This window comes from Palaemon carinicauda, chromosome 27 (assembly GCF_036898095.1).
Source record: "Palaemon carinicauda isolate YSFRI2023 chromosome 27, ASM3689809v2, whole genome shotgun sequence".
Classification (NCBI taxonomy): domain Eukaryota; kingdom Metazoa; phylum Arthropoda; class Malacostraca; order Decapoda; family Palaemonidae; genus Palaemon; species Palaemon carinicauda.
This window is the reverse complement of record NC_090751.1, coordinates 28,372,955-28,397,807: the sequence shown is the minus strand read 5'-3', so window position 1 is coordinate 28,397,807 and position 24,853 is coordinate 28,372,955. Positions and strand designations below refer to the sequence as shown.

Genomic DNA, 24,853 nt, shown 5'->3' with positions numbered 1-24,853 from the left:
TGGTGCATTTTCATAGTGATGATGTGGTATATAGGATGTAGGGTATAAAAAACAAATAGTTTACTCAAATTATCTGGTTCGGCGTCAATAACCTTAGATGTCAGGATGACAAAAAACTCGTAATCAATCAGTCAATCAATCAAATTATCTGGGCAAGTCACTCACTTCCAAGCGAACCCCCTTCCCTGGTGACGATTGCTCAATGCTCAAAGGTCCGAGTCTAGCTGGTTTCACCCTTCCCAAGGAAAATGGAAATATTTCCTTAGCATTGAGTATTCGTATTATTACGATTTTATTTGTCGTTTCATGTCCTGATGTTCAACACCTTAAAAGCGTTCCCCGGTAGGCTCTTCAAGAAATCCATTACTCTCGGTATTTGTTCAATCAGTCGTTCGCATTTTACATCATTATCTATAGTTTTGATGTAATTTTAAACACCTGGAAAGCAAAATGTATGAAATATTGTCATCTTAGTATTTTGTTTTTTCATTTACTAAAAAACTTCCACAAGAAGGATCTTATCATAACTGTGAGACCTTTAAACCTCAAACATTGGGGGTGGGGGTAGAAGGATATAACTATGTGGGGGTTAAAGATGATGGTGGAGGGGTGGCAATTGAGTGATCTTAATGTATGGCTTGACGAGGTTTGCTTATTAACATTTATGAATTGATGATGATGATGGTAATACCCCTATTGATAGCATTTAATATCAATGATTCCAACTTGCAATGAAAACGGGCATATATCGTTCTAACATTGTTTTTAGGTGGTCATTGAACATCTTTGGAACATGGGATCTTCACCCGAAAGAAATACAATTCTAACACCAACTTGCAAAATAGTTAGCGGTCTTGTGTGATCCTTGGGAACATCCATATAATAGAAAATATTGGATACAGGTAATATATATATATATATATATATATATATATATATATATATATATATATATATATATATATATATATATACAGAGAGAGAGAGAGAGAGAGAGAGAGAGAGAGAGAGAGAGAGAGAGAGAGAGAGAGAGAGAGAGAGAGAGAGAGAGAGCAGCTGCTAGAATAATGCAAACAAAGGATAGCCTATATGATTCCCACGTATATTAATTGGAATAGTCAGTTCCCACAATATTTAAGGATGTTTCTTATAGAAATGTAATAAGGAATTCAAATACATCGGTGTGATTATATTTTTCGATAACTATTCTCGAAAATGATTGCATTTCTTAAAAGAATAAGATATAAGACCTCTCTATCTCTTTCATATATATATATATATATATATATATATATATATATATATATATATATATATATATATATATATATATATATATATATATATATATATACACACAAGTTTATTACAAGTCTATCGTACATATTCCTGTCGAATTCAGGAATCTGTTCTTAGACTTGAAAGCAACCCTTCTCCACTATGATAGCTGATAAGTGAGTTTGCAACACGTAGTTATTTATCATGAATCTATATCAATAACAACGTGTTGCAAACACTATTCAGCTATCATAATGGAGATGAGTTTATTTAAAATCTAAGAACAGATTCCTGAATTCGACAGGAATATGTACGGTAGACTTGTAATAAACTTGTATTTGTCTTGATAGCATGATTGGTTACAGTCTCTGCAAGCATAGTTTCGGCTAAGAGGCATAGATTTGAATTTCTGCCCAGCCAGAAGCTGTTGTCATTAATGAATTTCTAGTGGATATTCACTCCCAAAGATAGAATTCGATATCAAATGGTATTGCGGTTGATATTTACATTAATTAAAATCAAGAGTGTTAGTCATATATATATATATATATATATATATATATATATATATATATATATATATATATATATATATATATTTACTTGCCAGGTTACAACCCTATTTGTGTCCGATCTATCGGAGTCTAGACATGGATGGCTATACAGTATATGAAAGTTTGGGACTCACTGACGGGTGTTAAGTAGCAGGAGCCTGCATGGTGAGGAGTAGGTATGCTGGCTGTTTAGTTCATCACTCACCTGGTGAAGCGGGGTCATTCCATTCATAAAGAATACCTAAAGTATATGCCATATTTAATTATAGTACCTCTTTGGCCCACATTTTGAGGTTCCTTACCTCTAGCATCAGGGGTTTTTTGACCTCTTATTTTGAGGTGCCTTACTCCTAGCATTTGAGGTTCTTTGACCTCTATTTTGAGGTGCCTTATCTATAGTTCTTCTTCTTCTTTGTCTGCATCTTTTCCCACTTCTATGTGGGGTCGATGTTCTGGTCAGCTTTTTTCATCTACCTCTCTCCCAAGGTCTATAGAATACTCTATAGACCTTGCTCTCTCCCACACTTCATCACCGGTTAATCCCTTTGATCGAAGGTCATCTTTGATACAGTCCATCCACCTTCGCTTTGGTCTCCCTCTCCCTCCTGTTCCCTGTACCTCCATTTCCATCACTCTCTTCCCAATATACTGTTCATCTCTTCTCATGACATGACCATACCACCTCAGTCTCCTTTCTTGGATCTTATCTGATAGTTTTCTAACTCATGTGGTAATTACCTCATTCCGTATCTTATCTCTGCTTGTCACCCCACACATCCATCTCAACATTCTCATCTCTGCCACATCCAGCATTAGGGGCTTTTGTACCTCTAATTTAGGTGCTTTAACTTTAACTTTATGACTATATTTTTAGGTTCCTTCTCTCTAGCATTAGGGGCTTTTTGACCTCTATTTTTTGGTGCCTTATCTCTAGCATTAGTTGCTTTTTTACCTCTATTTTTAGGTGCCTTATCTCTAGCACTAGGGGCGTTTTTACCTCTATTTTGAGGTGCCTTATCTCTAGCATTAGGGGCTTTTTTACCTCTATTTTGAGGTGTCTTATCTCTAGCATTAGGGGCTTCTTTACATCTATTTTTAGGTGCCTTAACTTAAGCTTTACGGGATTTATGGCCTCTATTTCAAGGTGCCTTATCTCTAGCATTAGGGGCTTTTTGACCTAATATTTTGAGGGGCCTTATCTCTAGCTTTAGGGGCTTTTTTACCTCTTATTTTAAGGTGCCGTATCTCTAGCATTAGGGTCTTTTTTACCTCTTATTTTGAGGTGCTTATCTCTAGCATTAGGAGCTTTTTACCTCTATTTTCAGGAGCCTAATCTATAGCGTTAGGGGCTTTTTAACTTCTGATTTTGAGGTGCCCTATCTCTAGCATTAAGGTTTTTTTTACCACTATTTTAAGGTGCCTTATTTCTAGCATTAGGGGCTTTTTTACCTCTATTTTTAGGTGCCCTATCTCTAACATTAGGGGCTTTTTTACCTCTATTTTAGGCGACTTATCTCTAGGATTAGGGGCTTTTTGACCTCTGTTTTGAGGTACCTTATCTCTAGCGTTAGGGACTTTATGACCTCTATTTTAAGGTGCCTTATCTCTAGCATTAGGGACTTTTTGACCTCTGATTTTGAGGTGTCAGGTGCCTTATCTCTAACATTAGGGGATTTTTTACCTTTATTTTGAGGTGCCTTGACTCTAGCATTAGGGGCTTTTGACCTCTATATTTAGGAGCCTTATATAAAGCATTAGGGGCTTTTTGACCTTCATTTTGAGGTGCATTACTTCTAGCATTAGAGGCTCTTTGATCTCTTTTCTTAGGTGCCTTATTTATAGCATTAGGGGCTTTTTTTACCTTGATTTTGAGGTGTATTACTTCTAGCATTAGAAGTTCATGACCTCTATTTTTAGGTGCCTTATAGCATTAGGGTTTTTTTTTTTTTTACCTCAATTTTGAAGAGCATTCCTTCAAGCATTAGAGGCTCCTTGACCTCTACTTTTAGGTGCCTTATTTATAATTTTTGGGGGCTTTTTTACCTCGATTTTTAGGAGCCTTATATATAGTATGAGGGGTTTTTGGACCTCGATTTTGAGGTGTATTACTTCTAGCATTAGAAGCTCATGACCTCTATTTTTAGGTGCCTTATTTATAGAATTAGGGTTTTTTTTACCTCGATTTTTAGGAGCCCTATATATAGCATTAGTGGCTTTTTGACTTCGATTTTGAGGTGTATTACTTCTAGCATTAGAGGTTCTTTGACCTCTATTTTTAAGTGCCTTATTTATAGCATTAGGAGCTTTTTTTACCTCTATATTTAGGAGCCTTATATATAGCATTAGGACCCTTTTTACCTCGATTTTGAGGTGTATTACTTCTAGCATTAGAGGATCCTTGACCTATATTTTAGGTGCCTTATAGCATTAGGGGCTTTTTTACCTCGATTTTGAGGTGCATTACTTCTAGTATTAGAGGCTCTTTGGTATGTCTTTTTAGGTTCCTTATTTATAGCATTAGGGGCTTTTTTACCTTGATTTTAAGGGGCATTGCTTTTAGCATTAGAGGCTCTTTGGCCTCTCTTTTTAGGTGCCTTATTTATAGCATTAGGGGCTTTTTGACCTTGATTTTGAAGTGCATTGCTTGTAGCATTAGAGGCTCTTTGACCTCTCTTTTTAGGTGCATTATTTATAGCATTAGGGGCTTTTTGACCTTGATTTTGAAGTGCATTGCTTGTAGCATTAGAGGCTCCTTGACCTCTCTTTTTAGGTGCATTATTTATAGCATCAGGGGCTTTTTGACCTTGATTTTGAAGTGCATTGCTTGTAGCATTAGAGGCTCTTTGGCCTCTCTTTTTAGGTGCATTATTTATAGCATTAGGGGCTTTTTGACCTTGATTTTGAAGTTCATTGCTTGTAGCATTAGAGGCTCCTTGACCTCTCTTTTTAGGTTCCTTATTTATAGCATTAGGGGCTTTTTTACCTTGATTTTGAAGTGCATTGCTTTTAGCATTAGAGGCTCTTTGACCTCTCTTTTTAGGTCATTATTTATAGCATTAGGGGCTTTTTGACCTTGATTTTGAAGTGCATTGCTTGTAGCATTAGAGGCTCCTTGACCTCTCTTTTTAGGTGCCTTATTTATAGCATTAGGGGCTTTTTGACCTTGATTTTGAAGTGCATTGCTTGTAGCATTAGAGGCTCCTTGACCTCTCTTTTTAGGTGCATTATTTATAGCATTAGGGGCTTTTTGACCTTGATTTTGAAGTGCATTGCTTGTAGCATTAGAGGCTCCTTGACCTCTCTTTTTAGGTTCCTTATTTATAGCATTAGGGGCTTTTTTACCTTGATTTTAAGGGGCATTGCTTTTAGCATTAGAGGCTCTTTGGCTTCTCTTTTTAGGTGCCTTATTTATAGCAATAGGGGCTTTTTTACCTTGATTTTAAGGGGCATTGCTTGTAGCATTAGAGGCTCTTTGACCTCTCTTTTTAGGTGCCTTATTTATAGCATTAGGGGCTTTTTGACCTTGATTTTGAAGTGCATTGCTTGTAGCATTAGAGGCTCCTTGACCTCTCTTTTTAGGTGCATTATTTATAGCATCAGGGGCTTTTTGACCTTGATTTTGAAGTGCATTGCTTGTAGCATTAGAGGCTCTTTGACCTCTCTTTTTAGGTGCATTATTTATAGCATTAGGGGCTTTTTGACCTTGATTTTGAAGTTCATTGCTTGTAGCATTAGAGGCTCCTTGACCTCTCTTTTTAGGTTCCTTATTTATAGCATTAGGGGCTTCTTTACCTTGATTTTAAGGGGCATTGCTTTTAGCATTAGAGGCTCTTTGGCCTCTCTTTTTAGGTGCCTTATTTATAGCATTAGGGGCTTTTTGACCTTGATTTTGAAGTGCATTGCTTTTAGCATTAGAGGCTCTTTGACCTCTCTTTTTAGGTCATTATTTATAGCATTAGGGGCTTTTTGACCTTGATTTTGAAGTGCATTGCTTGTAGCATTAGAGGCTCCTTGACCTCTCTTTTTAGGTGCATTATTTATAGCATTAGGGGCTTTTTGACCTTGATTTTGAAGTGCATTGCTTTTAGCATTAGAGGCTCTTTGACCTCTCTTTTTAGGTGCATTATTTATAGCATTAGGGGCTTTTTGACCTTGATTTTAAGGGGCATTGCTTGTAGCATTAGAGGCTCCTTGACCTCTCTTTTTAGGTTCCTTATTTATAGCATTAGGGGCTTTTTTACCTTGATTTGAAGGGGCATTGCTTTTAGCATTAGAGGCTCTTTGGCCTCTCTTTTTAAGTGCCTTATTTATAGCATTAGGGGCTTTTTTACCTTGATTTTGAAGTGCATTGCTTGTAGCATTAGAGGCTCTTTGACCTCTCTTTTTAGGTGCATTATTTATAGCATTAGGGGCTTTTTGACCTTGATTTTGAAGTGCATTGCTTGTAGCATTAGAGGCTCCTTGACCTCTCCTTTTAGGTGCCTTATTTATAGCATTAGGGGTTTTTTTACCTTGATTTTGAAGTGCATTGCTTTTAGCATTAGAGGCTCTTTGACCTCTCTTTTTAGGTGCATTATTTATAGCATTAGGGGCTTTTTGACCTTGATTTTAAGGGGCATTGCTTTTAGCATTAGAGGCTCTTTGGCTTCTCTTTTTAGGTGCCTTATTTATAGCATTAGGGGCTTTTTGACCTTGATTTTGAAGTGCATTGCTTGTAGCATTAGAGGCTCCTTGACCTCTCTTTTTAGGTGCATTATTTATAGCATCAGGGGCTTTTTGACCTTGATTTTGAAGTGCATTGCTTGTAGCATTAGAGGCTCTTTGACCTCTCTTTTTAGGTGCATTATTTATAGCATCAGGGGCTTTTTGACCTTGATTTTGAAGTGCATTGCTTGTAGCATTAGAGGCTCTTTGACCTCTCTTTTTAGGTGCATTATTTATAGCATTAGGGGCTTTTTGACCTTGATTTTGAAGTGCATTACTTGTAGCATTAGAGGCTCTTTGGCCTCTCTTTTTAGGTGCCTTATTTATAGCATTAGGGGCTTTTTGACCTTGATTTTGAAGTGCATTGCTTGTAGCATTAGAGGCTCTTTGACCTCTCTTTTTAGGTGCATTATTTATAGCATTAGGGGCTTTTTTACCTTGATTTTGAAGTGCATTACTTGTAGCATTAGAGGCTCTTTGGCCTCTCTTTTTAGGTGCCTTATTTATAGCATTAGGGGCTTTTTGACCTTGATTTTGAAGTGCATTGCTTTTAGCATTAGAGGCTCTTTGGCCTCTCTTTTTAGGTGCCTTATTTATAGCATTAGGGGCTTTTTGACCTTGATTTTGAAGTGCATTGCTTTTAGCATTAGAGGCTCTTTGACCTCTCTTTTTAGGTGCCTTATTTATAGCATTACGGGCTTTGTGACCTTGATTTTGAGGGGCATTACTTGGAGCATTAGAGGCTCTTCGACCTCTCTTTTTTGGTGCCTTATTTATAGCATTAGGGGCTTATTGACCTCGATTTTGAGGTGCATTACTTCTAGTATTAGAGGCTCTTTGACCTCTCTTTTTAGGTGCCTTATTTATAGCATTAGGGGCTTTTTTACCTTGATTTTAAGGGGCATTGCTTTTAGCATTAGAGGCTCTTTGACCTCTCTTTTTAGGTGCCTTATTTATAGCATTAGGGACTTATTGACCGCTATTTTGAGGTGCATTACTTTTAGCATTAGAGGCTCTTTGACCTCTTTTTTTTTTTTTTTTTTTTTTGGTGCTTTATTTATGGCATTGGGGGCTTTTTTACCTTGATTTTGAGGTGCATTTGTTTTAGCATTAGAGGCTCTTTCCTTCTTTTTAGGTGCCTTATTTATAGCATTAGGGGCTTTTTGACCTCGATTTTGAGGTGCATTACTTCTAGCATTAGAGGTTTTTTTAACTTTATTTTTAGGTGCCTTATAGCATTAGGAGCTTTTGACCTCTATATTTAGGAGCTTTATATAAAGCATTAGTGGCTTTTTGACCTCGATTTCGAGGTGCTTTATTTCTAGCAATAGAGGCTCTTTGACCTCTATTTTCAGGTGGTTTATTTTAAGTATTATGGGCTTTTTTACCTCTAGTTTTATCTGCCTTATTTCTAGCATTAAGGTTTTTTTTACCTCTATTTTGAGGTGCATTATTTGTAGCATTAATGGTTTTTTTTTACCTCTATTTTGAGGTGCCTTATTTCTTGCTTTAGGGACTTTTTGTACCTCTATTTCAAGGTGATTTACCTCTAGCATTAAAGGCTATTTTACGTGTGTGTTTAAAGGCTCTTCGTTGCTGTTCTCTTCTGGCTGTTTTACTTTTTCAAGATCTTTAGTTTTTCGGTTTCCTTTGATATTTCATCTTCCACTTTCCTTAGTTCGTCATTTTCCTTCGAGATTTCATCGTATTCTTTCTTAGTTCGTCAGTTTCCTTCTAGATTTCAAGAGAGATTTCAGTGCCGTGTGTCCTCAGTTCGTCAGATTCCTCATTGAAATTGATGGCATCCATGTCTTTGTCCATCGGGGCGATGGGTAGAGACAGGAATGCAATAAATTTTCTCCGCATACGTCATTGCGCTAAAGTAAACGATCTGGATATGTACTTTCTTCAATGTAGAATTTTGGGACTATCCTTTTGAAGAACCACACGTCTCTCACCGTTTAGTTGAACCATTCTGTCTCCGTCCTTATTTCCTTACTTCCAATAGACTCCAATTATAGGACATCGTTGCAAAAGCCTAAGCAAAGGATCATTCAAGGCGCGTACATTATGTTCTTCAAAGTCCGACAACTTCTGCAGCAACCACCAAAACCAGCTGCAGATGAAAGTGTTCTCAAGAGCCTCCTGTCGATCCTGTAGTTGTAATACACAATTTTCACAGTCAGCTCTCTGTTCCAAATATAGCCATTAACAATGTTCACTGCGTTGCATGCTTAGTTTGAAAAAAGGAGATCAGGTCTTCAGAAGTCATTTGAAGCTCCGGGCAGAGCATGTTCAGAATTGCTCCGGGATGATTCTGTTCTGGAGTCATTCAGAACTGTATGCTAAGTCTACGGCTATGTCTTCTGAAGGCATTTGGAAATCCGGGAAATTTTTCTTCCGAAGCCGTTCAGAGATTCTGTTCTAGGGTCATTCAGAACTCCATGCTAAGCCTATGGCCATTTCTTCTGAAGCCATTCAGAGATCCGTGAAGAATTTTTTCCGAAGCCGTTTAGGAATCGTGAAAAAAACTCTTCTTCTGTTTCAATAAAGCCTAGTAAATCACCATCATCATCATCATCATCATCATCATCATCATAATAATAATAGTAATAATGATAATGATAATGATAATGATTGATAATAATAATATTAGTAATAATAATAATAAACTACATGATTTGATTTATGGATTTGAGTGTGAATGTTCTGAAGTCATTCAACGCTCGGATTTACAATTTGAAGGAAAAGTTAAGAGACTGAATAGGAAGATTAAAAGATAATTATTACTACAATTTATTACTATTATTATTAAGTAACGCCTGCAGCGCACTCGGTGATCGAACTCGGGCGAAGGGTAATTTAAGTTTTCAGCAAACCGCATTGAAATAACCGAAGGCTTCGACTTATTTTTTCGGGTTTGGGATGTAAAACAACCCATTTACGGTACGAATAGATATCAGAGCCGTTCGAAACAGAAAAATACGTCTCGAAAAAACGCATTTCACGAGTACTTCTCTGAAGAATTAATTTTTAGATAATCAATGATGATTTTTCCAATGGAATTATTACTTTCTAAATTTTTTTTTCGAAGGCGTTGGATATTATGTGTATATGTTATGTTTCTACCAATGGTTTATATATTCACACACACACATAAATATATATATATATATATATATATATATATATATATATATATATATATGTATATATATATATATATATATATATATATATATATATATATATATATATATATATATATATCATCTCCTCCTACCCCTATTGACGCAAAGGGTCTCGGTTAGATTTCATTAGTCGTCCTTATCTTGAGCTTTTATTCAATATATCTCCATTCATCATCACTTACTTCACGCTTCATAGGACTCAACCATGTAGGTCTGGGTCTTCCAACTCTTCTAGTGCCTTGTGGAGCCCAGTTTAACGTATATATATATATATATATATATATATATATATATATATATATATATATATATATATATATATATATATATCATATCATCAATCCTTGCACTTCTTTGACTGATATCGGTAATAACTCTCCTCCTCACATTCGAACCATCCTAACGATGTCTTGGTTGTTTAAACTCAGGCCACCTTTCAATCTTTTAGGGCAAGAAGGACATGATGTATCCAAGTAGGGTCTGGTGAGGCGACACCAGTTTTGTTGCTGGGTGTACAAATAAGGAACAGAGGAGTGAACAAAATATATACATTTATATTTTTCAGCAATCTATGCAGCAAATCAAGTTTTGAAGTGTATCTACATCAACACAGTCTGTAATAAGGAAACAAGTTAATTATGAACTTCCTGTTCAATGTTCATATAGTTTCTATAAATCATCTGAACGATAGCATTGAAGCTATGCCTCCGTGGCACAATTGGTTATCGCGTTCGGCTGTTAACCGAAAGGTTGGTGGTTCGAGCCCACCCGGGGGCGGTAGCTTTTAAAGACAAGTTAATGAGGTGGGATTAACAAGTTATAGTTGTTAATGAACAGTCGTCTCAGGTGACTTACGTAGTTGTTAGGGAATCCATTGTAGAGATTCTCCCTTCATCCTTAGTCTTCGTGGTCCTATTGCCCAACGACGCCATACCTCGATATTCATTTTGATAGCCATTGCTAATATTTGCTTTAGTTATCTAATAGCCGAAAAAAAAAATCAGACAGATGGATTCGTGAATTTCGGTGAGGTCATTCACATGATTACTTATAAATCGAAGATATATATATATATATATATATATATATATATATATATATATATATATATATATATATATATATATATATACGTATATATATATATATATATATATATATATATATATATATATATATATATATATGTATATATAGTTGATTGACTTTTAATAAGAGTAAAATCTTCCATGGTTAATTCATGAGGAAAATTAAAATTCCGACATCCATGGTCATCCATGGCGTAAAGTTAAAGCTAGAAAAAAAAAAAATAGGAATACGCTTTACAGAGTTGATCATTCCCATTTAAATCTTACTATGCAATGCACTCCCGACTTCTTTAAAACGTCAAAATGAAGATAGTTTCGTTAAGCCTCCGTGGCACAATTGGTTAGCGCGTTCGGCTGTTAACCGAAAGGTTGGTGGTTCGAGCCCACCCGGGGGCGGTAGCTTTTAATGGTGTCGATATCAGATAAATGTTAGGATTACAGGTTAATCAGGACCGGTTTAAGCAGCTACGTCCGGACAGATAGAGAAGATAGAGTAGGAGTCGTGTTATTGAATGACTGATAAAGTGAAAGTCCGTGGGGGGGGGGGGGGATTCCTTGCTTGGAATAGTAGTTTTAGAATCATGATTTGAGAAGAAGAGAAAAACATTTCAGAAACCGTGTGGAGATGGTTAAAGGTTTTTTTTTTTTTTTTTTTTTTTTTTTTTTTTTTTTTTTTTTATCAAGTTTTCCCCCTGAGAAAATGCCCCCCTAAATCTCGATTAAGTCTATGGCAGCAGGGTGATGGATTGGGTTTGAGGCGAAGGACAAACTGTATCTTCGGCTTTTAGTACTGATGCCTGGCGGTTGATCTTACTAGAATTTGTATGGACCGGCAAGGGTCACTGGCCTTAGTTAGATAGGCACTGCGCATCACGAGGAACTGGCTATCCTTTTATTTATCTAGCCAATGATTTCTCTATGGATTTAGTCAGGGGAAAGAGAAGATGGCAGAATTGGCCCCAGTCCCGGGCGTAGCGGGTTACTAAGAAACTCCCGGTTTTTTTTAAAAGCTCAAGATAGAGACAAACGGCGAAATCTAACCGAGGCCCTTCATGTTAATAGGCGTAGGAGGAGTTGATGATGATGATGATGTTTATGTGTATAAAGTAAAGTAGTGACACTGATACATTGGAAATTTAAAGAGATAAATATTGCCTGACCTGAGTTTATTGATATATTCGAATTGGTAGAAATTAATTTTCCTCTGTGTTGATTGGTGTCTTTCTGTAAATTCGATATTAACGCCCATGATCATGGACAAAGAAAATTGCTGCAACTGTCGAGTGTCAAACAGCTGCAATTTCAGGTTTAATTTGTTGCAACTGTCGACTGTCAAACAGCTGCAATTTCAGGTTTAATTTGTTGCAACTGTCGAGTGTCAAACAGCTGCAATTTCAGGTTTAATTTGTTTGTGTAGTAACGCGCATGACAGTTAAAACACATGTATGATAATATCCATTTCCTAAACACTCATAAATAAGACCTTAAGGTATTTATTTTGATGTTACTTTTCTTGAGATATTTTATTTCGCCTTGTTTCCTTTCCTCACTGGGCTATTTTCCATGTTGAGGCTCCTGGGCTTATGGCACTCTGCTTTTCCAGCTAGGGTTGTTGATTAGCAAGTAAATATATATCTATATCTATCCATATATGTATATATATATACATATATATCTATGAATACATATATATATGTATATATATATATATATATATATATATATATATATATATATATATATATATATATATATATATATATATATACACAGTATATATAAATTATATATACATATATATGTATGTATTTATATATATATATATATATATATATATATATATATATATATATATATATATATATATATATATATATATATATCAAAGTGCAATATAGAACATCTAACTACTATTAAAATCAATATATCATTATTTTGTTGTTACGTATAAAAGTGCAAAACAAAAACTGAATTGATATCTCGGATTTATAAAAATAGTCCCAACTTTCATTGTTATATAGAAAGTATATATTGACGCCCAAACATTTTATACCCAGCATTGCGTAGGTGTTTTTTTGTTTTTGTTTTTATTACTTCATTACGCTGAAAGCAATTATCGCATTTAACCATTTTTTGGTCGCTGTTAGTTTTGAATGATACAGCCAACATTGAATTTTGACCGGTGTTTTTGCGCTGTGGATATTGGCTTGTCAGTTCCGCTTAGCATTTTGGCTGTTCTGTGTTTGGTTTCGGTTTGAAATAATAGTATTTTTGGGGTTGTTTTGTTTGCAATAGTGTGGAATTGTTATTATTGATTTTGCTGTTTTTGTCGTTGATTACTAATTTTATTATTATTATTATTATTATTATTATTATTATTATTATTATTATTATTATTATTATTATTAATAGGCTTTTTGTTATTGAATATATCTTGAAAATAATTAAAAGCAGCAATCTTGATAAAAAAAAATCGTTAAAAGCACCAATCTTGATAAAGAAAAACATCTTTGAAAGCAGAGATCTTGAAGAAAAAAATCGTTAAAAGCAGCAATCTTGATAAAGATAAATATTGTTACAAACAGGAATCTTGATAAAGATGAAAATCGTTAAAAGCAACCATCTTGATAAAGATGAAAATCGTTAAAAGCAGCAATCAATCTTGATAAAGATAAAAAATCGTTAAAAGCAGCAATCTTGATAAAGATAAATATTGTTACAAACAGCAATCTTGATAAATATGAAAATCGTTAAAAGCAGCAATCAATCTTGATAAAGATAAAAATCGTTAAAAGCAGCAATCAATCTTGATAAAGATAAAAATCGTTAAAAGCAACAATCTTGACAAAAGATGAAAATTGTTAAGAGCAGCAATCAATCTTGATATAGATAAAAATCGTTAAAGATAGCAATCAATCTTGATAAAGATGAAAATTGTTAAAAGCAGCAATCTTGGTAAAGATGAAAATCGTTAAAAGCAACAATCTTGATACAGATAAAAATTGTTAAGAGCAGCAATCAATCTTGATAAAGATAAAAATCATTAAAAGCAACAATCTTCACAGAGATAAAAATCGTTAAAAGCAGCAATCAATCTTGATAAAGATGAAAATCGATAAAAGCAACAATCTTGAAAAAGATAAAAATTGTTAAAAGCAGCAATCTTGATAAAGATAAAAATCGTTAAAAGCAATAATCTTGATAAAGATAAAAATTGTTAAGACCAGCAATCAATCTTGATAAAGATAAAAATCATTAAAAGCAACAATCTTGACAAAAATAAAAATTGTTAAAAGCAGCAATCTTGATAAAGATGAAAATCGTTAAAAGCAACAATCTTGATAAAGATAAGAGTCGTTAAAAGCAACACTTTTGACAAAGATAAAAATCGTTAAAAAGCAGCAATTGTGATAAAGTTAAAAATCGTTAAAAGCAACAATCTTGATAAAGATAAAAATCGTCAAAAGCAGCAATCTTGATGAAGATGAAAATCATTAAAAGCTGCAATATTGATAACGATAAAAATCGTTAAAAGCAGCAATCAATTTTGATAAAGATAAAAATCGTTAAAAGCAGCAATCAATCTTGATAGAGATAAAATTATTAAAAACAGCAATATTGATAACGATAAAAATCGTTAAAAGCAGCAATCAATTTTGATCAAGATAAAAATCGTTAAAAGCAGCAATGAATCTTGATAAAGATAGAAATCGTTAAAAGCAGCAATATTGATAACGATAAAAATCGTTAAAAGCAGCAATCAATCATGATAAAGATAAAAATCGTTAAAAGCAGCAATCTTGATGAAGATAGAAAATGGTTAAAAGCAACAATCTTTAAAAAGAAAAAATCGTTAAAAATAAGTCTTGATTAACATAAAAATTGTTAAAAGCTGCAATGTTGATCAAGATAAAGATCGTTAAAAAGCAGCAATTGTGTTAAAGAAAATAATCGTTAAAAGCAGCAATGATGTTAAAGATAAAAATCATTAAAAGCAGCAATCATGATCAATAAAAACAATATTAAGTGTAATAATTTTGATAAAAGTTAAAAATCGTTAAAAGCAGCAATCTTGATAAAGATAAAAGATCGTTAGAAGCAGCAATTTTGATAAAGATAAAAATCGTTAAAAGCAACAATTTTGATAAAGATAAAAATCGATAATAGCAGCAAAGTAAATCTATAGTGAAAATCTATAGTAAAAACAATAATCAAAAGAAATTTTACCGAGGGAAGAAATATTGCTTTTCCTACTAGGGTTGTAGATTAGAAAGTAACAACAACAACAACAACAACAATAATAATAATAATAATAATAATAATAATAATAATAATAACCTGCAAAATGTACATGGCACAAATCAGCCCAAACTCGAAGAGAAGGATAAATGAATTTACCTTTCACTGAATTGCGCGAAATATTTGCATTGAATCACCACTTCCCTTTAATGTATTGCGTGGGCTCGAAGTTCGAAGTCGGTCAAGTGGTTTTTTCTATCGTAGCATTGCATTAATAACAATAATCCCATTGAGCGGTTTTTTTTTTGGCGGCGTTAGGTTTGAATGATAATATCAACTTTGAATTGGAACTTTATTTTTATTCGCTAGAAATTAGCATATGCTTTTTGAGTGTCATTTGGATGAGGTGTTTTTTTCTTTGCAAGAGTTTTTTTTTTGTGCTATTTCAAGTCCTACTTTATTAATATTGATATTTTTTATTGTTATTGTTGTATTATTGATGTGATTGTTATTATCATCACCATTATTATTATTATTATTATTAAAGTAATTGCATGTCTACAAAACTTTTTCCCTATAACAAATATTTAGTTGTAAAATAGTAATTCATAACGGTTTACTTATAATAAGCCTATATCGATTAACATTATCTCAATAAATACAGTGCCCTTGTATGAATGGAAAAAGGAAACAAAAAACCATATGCTTTGAAACATTACAAAGCACATCAGATATTTTGGCATTTGGTGTTTTCACGAAGTGACATGTGGAATGCGGCTGCTAGACTTATGCCTCTTGAGATATAAGAGTAGAATATTTGATTGGAAATAGCATCTGTTAAAAGCTTGTGAATCTTGTATGCAAATGTTGAAAAGCTTGAGGATCAATTGACTGAAATTTCCATAAAATGTCCAAAGGGACACAAATTGGCCAAATATAATGGCATCATCCCTAGCGCGTTTAGTCTGAGTGGTTCCAGGCAAATTATTGGTTCCCGGTATCCGGCCCCCCCCCCCCCTTTTCTCCCTCCTCACCTCTTCGGGGGTAAAGCTTTACCCGAAAGCGCCCACTCGGAGGTGAAGCTGTTCATAGGCTTAAAGGCCGCTCATTAATAGCGGAGGCAAGGGACAGTGACATTGCCCTATCAAGCAGGAAAATGCCCTGGAGACTGACCATATTACATATGGTGAGAGCCCAAGCCCCCTCTCCATCCAAGCTAGCACCAAGGAGGGCCAGGCAATGACTGCTGATGACTCAGCTGATAGACCTATAGGCTCCCCCTAAACCGCCCATTCTTAGCTCACAAGGACGGTGAGGTTGCAACAACCAAATAAATTAGAGAGTTTGAGCTGGACTCGAACCCCTGTCTGGATATTACCAGGCAAGTACGCTACCACCAGGCCACCACAACTCTATTGGGCTTTGACTAAAAAGTTGTCTTATAAATTCAAAGCGCAAGATCAAGGTCGAGCAAAAGGTCGTGAAATAAGCTGCCGCGGCGGAGGTCTGCACTCTACTGAGTGCTCCTCTAGCTTTCTTCTGCTTCCAACTTGCTTTCTTCTGCTTCCAATGTGTAGAGCGCAGACCTCCGCCGCGGCAGCTTATATCTCGACCTTTAGCTCGACCTTGATCTTGCGATTTGAATTTAACATGTATTAATTGGCGTGGATTTTGATACTCTCAAATATGAACCAAGTTTGGAGTCTCTGTGACAACGATTGTCCAAACTTATGGCTGATTACGTGAATTGGACATTTTGTTTGATCGTGACCTTAACCTTTGACCTTGACCTTCCAAAATTTAATTTCCAGCTTTTTACATATCAGTTAATCAATGCAAGTTTTATTACTCTACGGTTAGAATTATGGCCAGGAAGCTATCCACAAACAAACACTCATTCACACAAACAAACACACACACACGGGCAAAAATATAACCTCCTTCCAACTTCGTTGGCGGAGGTAATAATTTTAGAAAGAAGTCTGTTAATGTGAGGTGAAGAGAAATCAAATTGATGGACCGACACTAATTGCTTATACTGATAGGTTAATACTGTATTATGATTATGAGTGATTAGGAATAGTATCATTAAAAAGAAAAACACAAAAACAATGGAGTAATTTGAGAGGAACTAAAGGCCATAAATCAGTGGTTGTTAAACTTTTTTGCCTTGCGCCCCCCTTCTGCATTAAGCATAGTTCCCATTTCCCCCCCCCCTCCCCACCCTTGAAATTTCTGCCAAAGTAGGAAGTATTATTTCAATAAAATAAACATTGTTCATAGAAAATGGGTAAAATCAATATATTATGATGAAACAAAATTAATCCTTTTTCAAACTGTTTTAGCATTATACAGATTACAGTTATTACATTGATAGAAAATACTGGAAAAAGTATAAATTACTGCAAAAATGAACATAATTTTTACTCTTAATACAATCATTCATGGATCATGACCACATCAAAAAATATTACACATCCTCCTTAGTAATTGATTTATCCATATTCATGTAGTATTGTAAAACAAAAGACATCATAATTACTACATTTTGATTTTCATTGTTACTATTTTAACTACTTGCGCCCCCCTTGAAAGCTCCTGGCGCCCCCCAGTTTAAGAATCACTGCTATAAATGATGGAAGGAGAACTTGAAGTTTATTATTGATTGTTTTATTTGTCTGAGGACCTGCTTTAATGACAATTTCATAATAAAAGATTAGATTTGTTTAATAATAAGTTCTAAGGTTTATCAATCTGATCGAAAGTTGGAAGAGATAGCGATAAGCCGATATGAGCTTCGCTTATCAGTGCATGGATTATAGTCCATTTCTTTTAGCGATGCATATTTGCACCGACTCGCAGCGGTGCCCTTTTAGCTCGGAAATGTTTCCGGATCGCTGATTGGTTGGACAAGATAATTCTAACCAATCAGCGATCAGGAAACTTTTCCGAGCTAAAAGGGCACCGCCGCGAGTCGGTGCAAATATGCATCGCTAAAAGAAATGGACTATAGTTGGCAGTGATGACGTAATTCACTATCATATACGTCAATCATTAAATCTAATTATGTAAGCAGATATTGAAACTCAATGTTTAATTGACTATTGATTTTGCATTTTTTTGCTATTGTCAAATTACTTAATGTGGGTATGGTTTTGAAATACCGGGTTGCTTTAGGTTAAGTTAGGTTGGGTTATGTTAGGTAAGGTTAGCTTAGGTTAGGTTAGTATCTGTGTCTAACGTTTTCAGATTATATTAACATTTCTCATTACTTCCCAAATACGTTCCACCACACAGAAAGAGATTAATAATGTCACTAACGAGGTGGAAATTACGTCATGAAACAAACGTAGTTAATAAAATTTCAGTACAGCAGTACAGTAACTTTATCGATATGTAAACTCCCACAAATTTTTTTAAATACATAATAAAAGCTCACTTGAACTTAAAAATCGGTAAAAAAAAAAAAAAAAAAAAAATCCTGCATTGTACTGTCTTAAATATATATATATTGACTCCTGCATTTTCAATACTCAGCATAGAAATAACCGTAATTAGTAAAATTACAGTACAACCGTACAATAACATTATCAATATGTAAACTGCCACACATTTTTTTTAAATGCACAGCAAAAGGTCACGCGAACTTACATACTGTATAGGTAAAAATATTTTTTCCTGCATTGTAATGTGTTAAATGTATATATACTGACGCTCACATTTTCAATATTCAGCATTGAAACAACCGTAATTAGTAAAATCACAGTACAACAATACAGTAACATCGATATGTAAACTCACACATTTTTTTTTAAATGCATAACAATAGGTCACTTGAACTTACATATCAGTAAAAATATTTTTCCTGCATTGTACTGTGTTAAAAATATATATAAACCGACGCCTGCATTTTCAGTATTCACTATTGTTTGGGGTTTGACCTTCGAAGCCGGCCAACTGCATTTTTATTACTTCATTACGCTGAAAGCAATTATCGCGCATTGAATCATTTCGGCCGTTGTTAGGTTTGACTGATACTGCTTCCAACATTGAATTTGCACTGCTATTTTTCCCCCTTTTTGGATATTGGCTTATCATTTTCCGACTATCATTTGGCTTTATGTTTTTTTTCAGAATGATGTTATTTTAGTAATTCAGCTATGCTGCATGGAATAATAATCGTTGTTATTGTCGTTATTGTTGTTGTTGTTATTATTATTATTATTATTATTATTATTATTATTATTATTATTATTATTATCCTAACCTTAAATTTGGCTTGCCTCTAAGAGTAATATTATTTTAATAGTTCGACTATATAGCATGGCATGCTTATTATTATTATTATTATTATTATTATTATTATTATTATTATTATTATTATTATTATTATTATTATTATTATTATTATTATTATTATTATTATTATTATTATTATTATCCTAACTTTAAATTTGGCTTGTCTCCAAGAGTGATATTATTTTACTAGTTCGACTATCCAGCCTGGTATTATTATTATTATTATTATTATTATTATTATTATTATTATTATTATTATTATTATTATTATTTGTTTATTTATTTATTTTTTATTTATTTTTTTTTTTATTTAACTTGGCTTGCTTCCAAGAGTGATATTATTTCACTAGTTCGACTATACAGCATGGAATGCTTACTATTATTATTATTATCATATAATTATTATTATTATTATTATTATTATTATTAAGCTAATATATACCTTGAGGATTGGTGATTATCGTCTCCAAAGATGTTGGGGGTTAATTCTTCTCCCTTTTCTCGTTATTTCCAAAGTGTATTTCCAAAGTGTATTCATACAGTTAACTGTAATAACTATTATTACTATTGTTATTCACCAAATACAAGTTCAAACTGTGCTAGGAAACGTTAGTTGAATTCTCTCATTTAAAGTTTAATTATATAGTAACATATATACAGTATATATATATATATATATATATATATATATATATATATATATATATATATATATACAGTATATATATATATATATATATATATATATATATATATATATATATATATATATTTATATATATGCATATATATATGTATATGTATATACATATATATATATATATATATATATATATATACATATATATATATATATATATATATATATATATATATATATATATATATATATATATATATATATATATATATATATATATATATCATAACGTTAGATGTGACTTTTAAGTTAATGAAAAGTAGTATTATAAGATTTTTCAATGGTTGAAATGTTACTCTCTCTCTCTCTCTCTCTCTCTCTCTCTCTCTCTCTCTCTCTCTCTCTCTCTCTCTCTCTCTCTCTCTCTCTCTCTCTCTCTCTCTCTCAGGTTTTTCATTTGAAAATTCCAAAAGTTAGATATAAAGATTATAATTTTTTACCTGGAATTCTATCGAGTTACACCATCACCATTATCCAAATATTTTTTTTCACCGTCTATTTGGTTTAATGTTATTGGCAACCCAATGCCTTAAAGTATATAATTTTTATTTTATGATTAAAAAATGGGCATAATATATCCCATTACAATACATTACAAAATAATAAATATTTGTATCATAGTACTTATGAAGTCGTTTAGATTTTCTGTTACTAATTTGTAACCATCCTAGAACTTATGCTATGAAAGGAAGATAGTTACACACAATAAATTATAAAAGAGAAAATACTTTGTGATCTATACCAACTTATAACTTACATTTAGAAAGGAGAACACGTTGTGGTGGCCGATGTGGTAACGTCCCTGGCTGGTGAACGCCAGACTGGGGTCCCAATCCCGCTCAAACTCGTTAGTTCCTTTAGTCGCTGCAACCTCACCATCCTTGTGAGCTAAGGATGGTTGGGGGCTTGGGGAAGCATATAAGTCTATCAACTGAGTCATCAGCAGCCATAGCTTGACCCTCCTTGATCGTAGCTTGGGTTGAGAGGGGGCTTGAGCGTTTGTCATATGCATATATGGTCTGTCTCCAGGGCATTGTCCTGCTTGATAGGTCAATGTCACTATCCCTCGCCCATGCCATTCATGAGAAACCTTTAAACCTTTAAACACGCTTGCTAAAAAAGAAACATTGTGATCTAGTTCCCCTTGATATGCAAGATCAATGTAATTTCCTAATCTCCTATTTGCCACGCCATTAACAAATATGCAAAGGTCATCTCTCGGCCCAACCGCCCTCTTACTACTTGACGGTACTCCAGAGACACCCACGACTTCGTACCCTGATAGACCAGGATGGGGGACTGAAGTGCTGAGGGGGGAATTCGCTTCCGGATCGCATATTTGCCGCTTTGCTTCCGAACAGAGGGTAAAGGATTTTGTCCTTAGAGAGAACAGAAAACCGTTCATGTATTTAGTCTCCAGTTTATTAGATTTGTATAAAGGTGAAAGGAGGATAAACTATATGCTCATGATATGTCAGAATTGGGACCACATTTTGTCAAAATTAGCACCATATTTTGTAGTTAAAATTGGGACCACATTTTGTTGTCAAAATTGGCTCCATATTTTGTAGTAAAAACTGGGACCACATTTTGTTGTCAAAATTGGCTCCATATTTTGTAGTCAAAACTGGGACCACATTTTGTTGTCCAAACTTGTACCATTATTTGTAGTCAAAATTGGGACCACATTTTGTTGTTAAAATTGGCGCCATATTTTGTAGCCAAAATTGGCACCACATTTTATTGTCAAAATGTACACCACTTTTTGTTGTCATCATTGGTACCACTTTTTGTTGTCAAAATTGGCACCACATTTTGTTGTCAAAATTGGCACCACTTTTTATTGTCAAAATTGGCACCACATTTTGTTGTCAAGACCGACACCACGTTTTGTTGTCAAAATTGGTACCACATTTTCCTTTTAAAAGTGGCACCACATTTTGTTGATTGCTCTGAATATTGTCTTTTGTTAATCTTCTCAAATATTTCTTATTTGTATATTTTCTTATTGTGATTTTTTTTTACTGTTTTGGTGAAGACTTGCTTTTCAAGCATCACCATTATCGTCGTCCTTAATATATTTCCCCCCCCAACTACAAGAACTCTATACTACTGCTACTATTGATAGTAATACCACTACTACTGCTGCTTATGTCTTACTGCTGTCACTGCTACCGCTTTTACCACTTCTATGAGTATGTAGGACAGAGAAGAATCGGTTTCCTGGAAGAACCACCACATGTCAGGAAACCCTCACTCGACTCCCAGCTGCAGGATATCTTAATATTACAGACACCGGGAGGAATGCACAAAGTCCTCCTCCTCCTCCTCCTCCTCCTCCTCCTCCTCCTCCTCTTTACAAACGTCCCACCCTCTCTTCGACGATGAATTGTCATTAACTTACTTGATTCCCTCAGTGACTTCATGTAAAATTCTCTTCACATTCAATGATGAAATGCAACATATATTTTTTTTCAGTGGTTACTTTATCATCATATTTAGATATAATAAGCAATTCCTTAATTATATAAATAGTATGATTCATCCCTTAATCATTTAAGTAATAGAGTTAATTCATTAATATCCATCATTGATGAAAACTTTTTTTTGGTCTAAAATTAAGGACAGAGACAGTCCGCTGTATTTACTTGACCCAACCCAAAGAAAATAAGGATAGAAGTGGAAGTAGAAATCCAGTGTAGTATAAAAGCATACGCTTTCAGATGACTAAAATTACTGCCAGATCTTTGGTCAGAGAGCATTTATATCATTTGAAATTAACCCTTTTACCCCCAAAGGATGTACTGGTACGTTTTACAAAACTCATCCCTTTACCCCCATTTACCCCTTTACCGGTACGGTACGTCTTTGCAAAATAAATGCTATAAAAAATTGATAATTTTTTGGAAACATTCAGGCATTTTCCAAGAGAATGAGACCAACCTGACTTCTCTATGACAAAAATTAAGGCTGTTAGAGCAATTTAAAAAAAAATATACTGCAAAATGTGCTGGGGAAAAAATAACCCCTTGCGGGTTCTGGGTTGGAAATTTCCAAAGAGCCGGGGGGTAAAAGGGTTAATTTTGATTTATGTCTTATCTGCATACTCTGTTACGTTGTATGGGTCGAAGGTCAATTAAATCAGGTGTCACCAGACAGGTAAAGGTTTAAAGCTCACATCAAAAGGCTCGAATACCGGTCACTCACTGATTGAAGGTTCGACCCTATTTAAAGCTGAATGAATAATCTCAAAAGGAATGCAATCTTATCACATATGATAGCGATATTCAGGGTTTAACTCATGTATGTTGTATCTCTTCCTTTTGTGAACAACAGAATTATGGTATTTTTTATAAAAACCTATATATCACACAATTTTTTTTTGTGGGTGGGGGGGGGGGGGGCGTAATTCAACGAATTTCTTGTACTCCTTCATGTGTATGCCTCATTTGTATGATTTTTTTTTCTGTTTTGCTGTCAACTTCTCACTATTTTTTTTTTTTTTTTAGTAAAACAGTATTTACGTTGTTTAGAAACTAGCTTCTCTTGGTTGTTTATCTGTTTGTATGTATCTGAGGATAGTAATCTATAATAATAATAATAATAATAATAATAATAATAATAATAATAATAATAATAATAATAATAATTATGAAATGGCATTCTATAAAGACAGGCATCGAACTGATCAAACTGGTTGAAAACTGTGTGAAAACTCGTTCGTTCCCAAGGATGTTATTTATTTAATAGAATCCCTTCCACCTTCTTCGTCTTGTTGTTGTTGAGGTTGTCGTTGTTGTTGTTGTTGTTTTACTTCTTCTTCTTCTTCTTCTTCTTCTTCTTCTTCTACTTCTTAAGAAACCCTCGATATACGGTAGTGTTAGATAATCGATCATTAGACATTTTTTCATTTTGTTTAATCCTTAATTGATCGCAAATCTGGTTCCAGTTCGTCGAGTGACAATGATAACAGATAAGTAACAGTATCGTATTAATCACCTCTGATATACAACCAAGGAAGTAAATGATACTGTAGACTGAAAGAATGAATATAAAATGAGATATCTTTTCGTATAAATACAACAGTGAAAATTACTTGACATATAAATAATATCTTTTAGATTCGAATCCTCTTAAAGGAAAGAAAACGACATATTTGGAGAATAAGTACAGAGGTCAAATAAACATTGATAAGAGACCAATACCAAAGTAAGAGTACTTGTATCTAAATAAACAAATGAAGATGGGTACTCCCCCACCCCAGCTGACTCATCCAAGCGGGGCTTATGACAGGAGACTTCTATGCTGACGAGAGCCAAATCTTTCTTGCCCATTTTAGGCAGCGCTGAAGTTATGTCGTAATTCTTATGGTGGAGAATCAAAAGCCATATTGTTTCCTTATATTGTTATTGGCCACTTTTGTTTCACATTATTATTATTATTATTATTATTATTATTATTATTATTATTATTATTATTATTATTATTATTATTATTATTGTTATTACTGCTATTAAACTTAAAGACATTCTGATAAAACTATTTTTTTATAAGATTTTTCCTAAATAATAGTATGACCACGTATAGACATTAAATTAAATTAAATTAAATAATGAACACTAAATTCAGATCAAACTTTCAATAAATTTATAACGTTTTACTTTCTTATTTTATTTTCGGATATGGTCACTGTATTCCCGTTTATTATGGCGCCCTATATTAGTTAAACATCTGCAATAAAAGGAACTGAATCGAACAAAAACGATTATTTGCATATACTAAAAAATGAAAATGGGAGAA

At 33.8% G+C, this 24,853-nt stretch overlaps 1 protein-coding gene and 2 non-coding genes across 3 annotated transcripts in view; all 3 read left to right on the top strand.

The window, feature by feature from the left end:
* The window catches only part of LOC137620639 (centromere protein F-like), a 265,316-nt gene that overhangs the window by 136,764 nt on the left and 103,699 nt on the right, over positions 1 to 24,853 (top strand). The window lies entirely within an intron of this gene.
* Positions 10,431 to 10,504, top strand: TRNAN-GUU (transfer RNA asparagine (anticodon GUU)). The gene has a single exon. It is a non-coding gene; the product is annotated as a tRNA-Asn (tRNA).
* TRNAN-GUU (transfer RNA asparagine (anticodon GUU)) lies at positions 11,138 to 11,211 on the top strand. Its single transcript has one exon. It is a non-coding gene; the product is annotated as a tRNA-Asn (tRNA).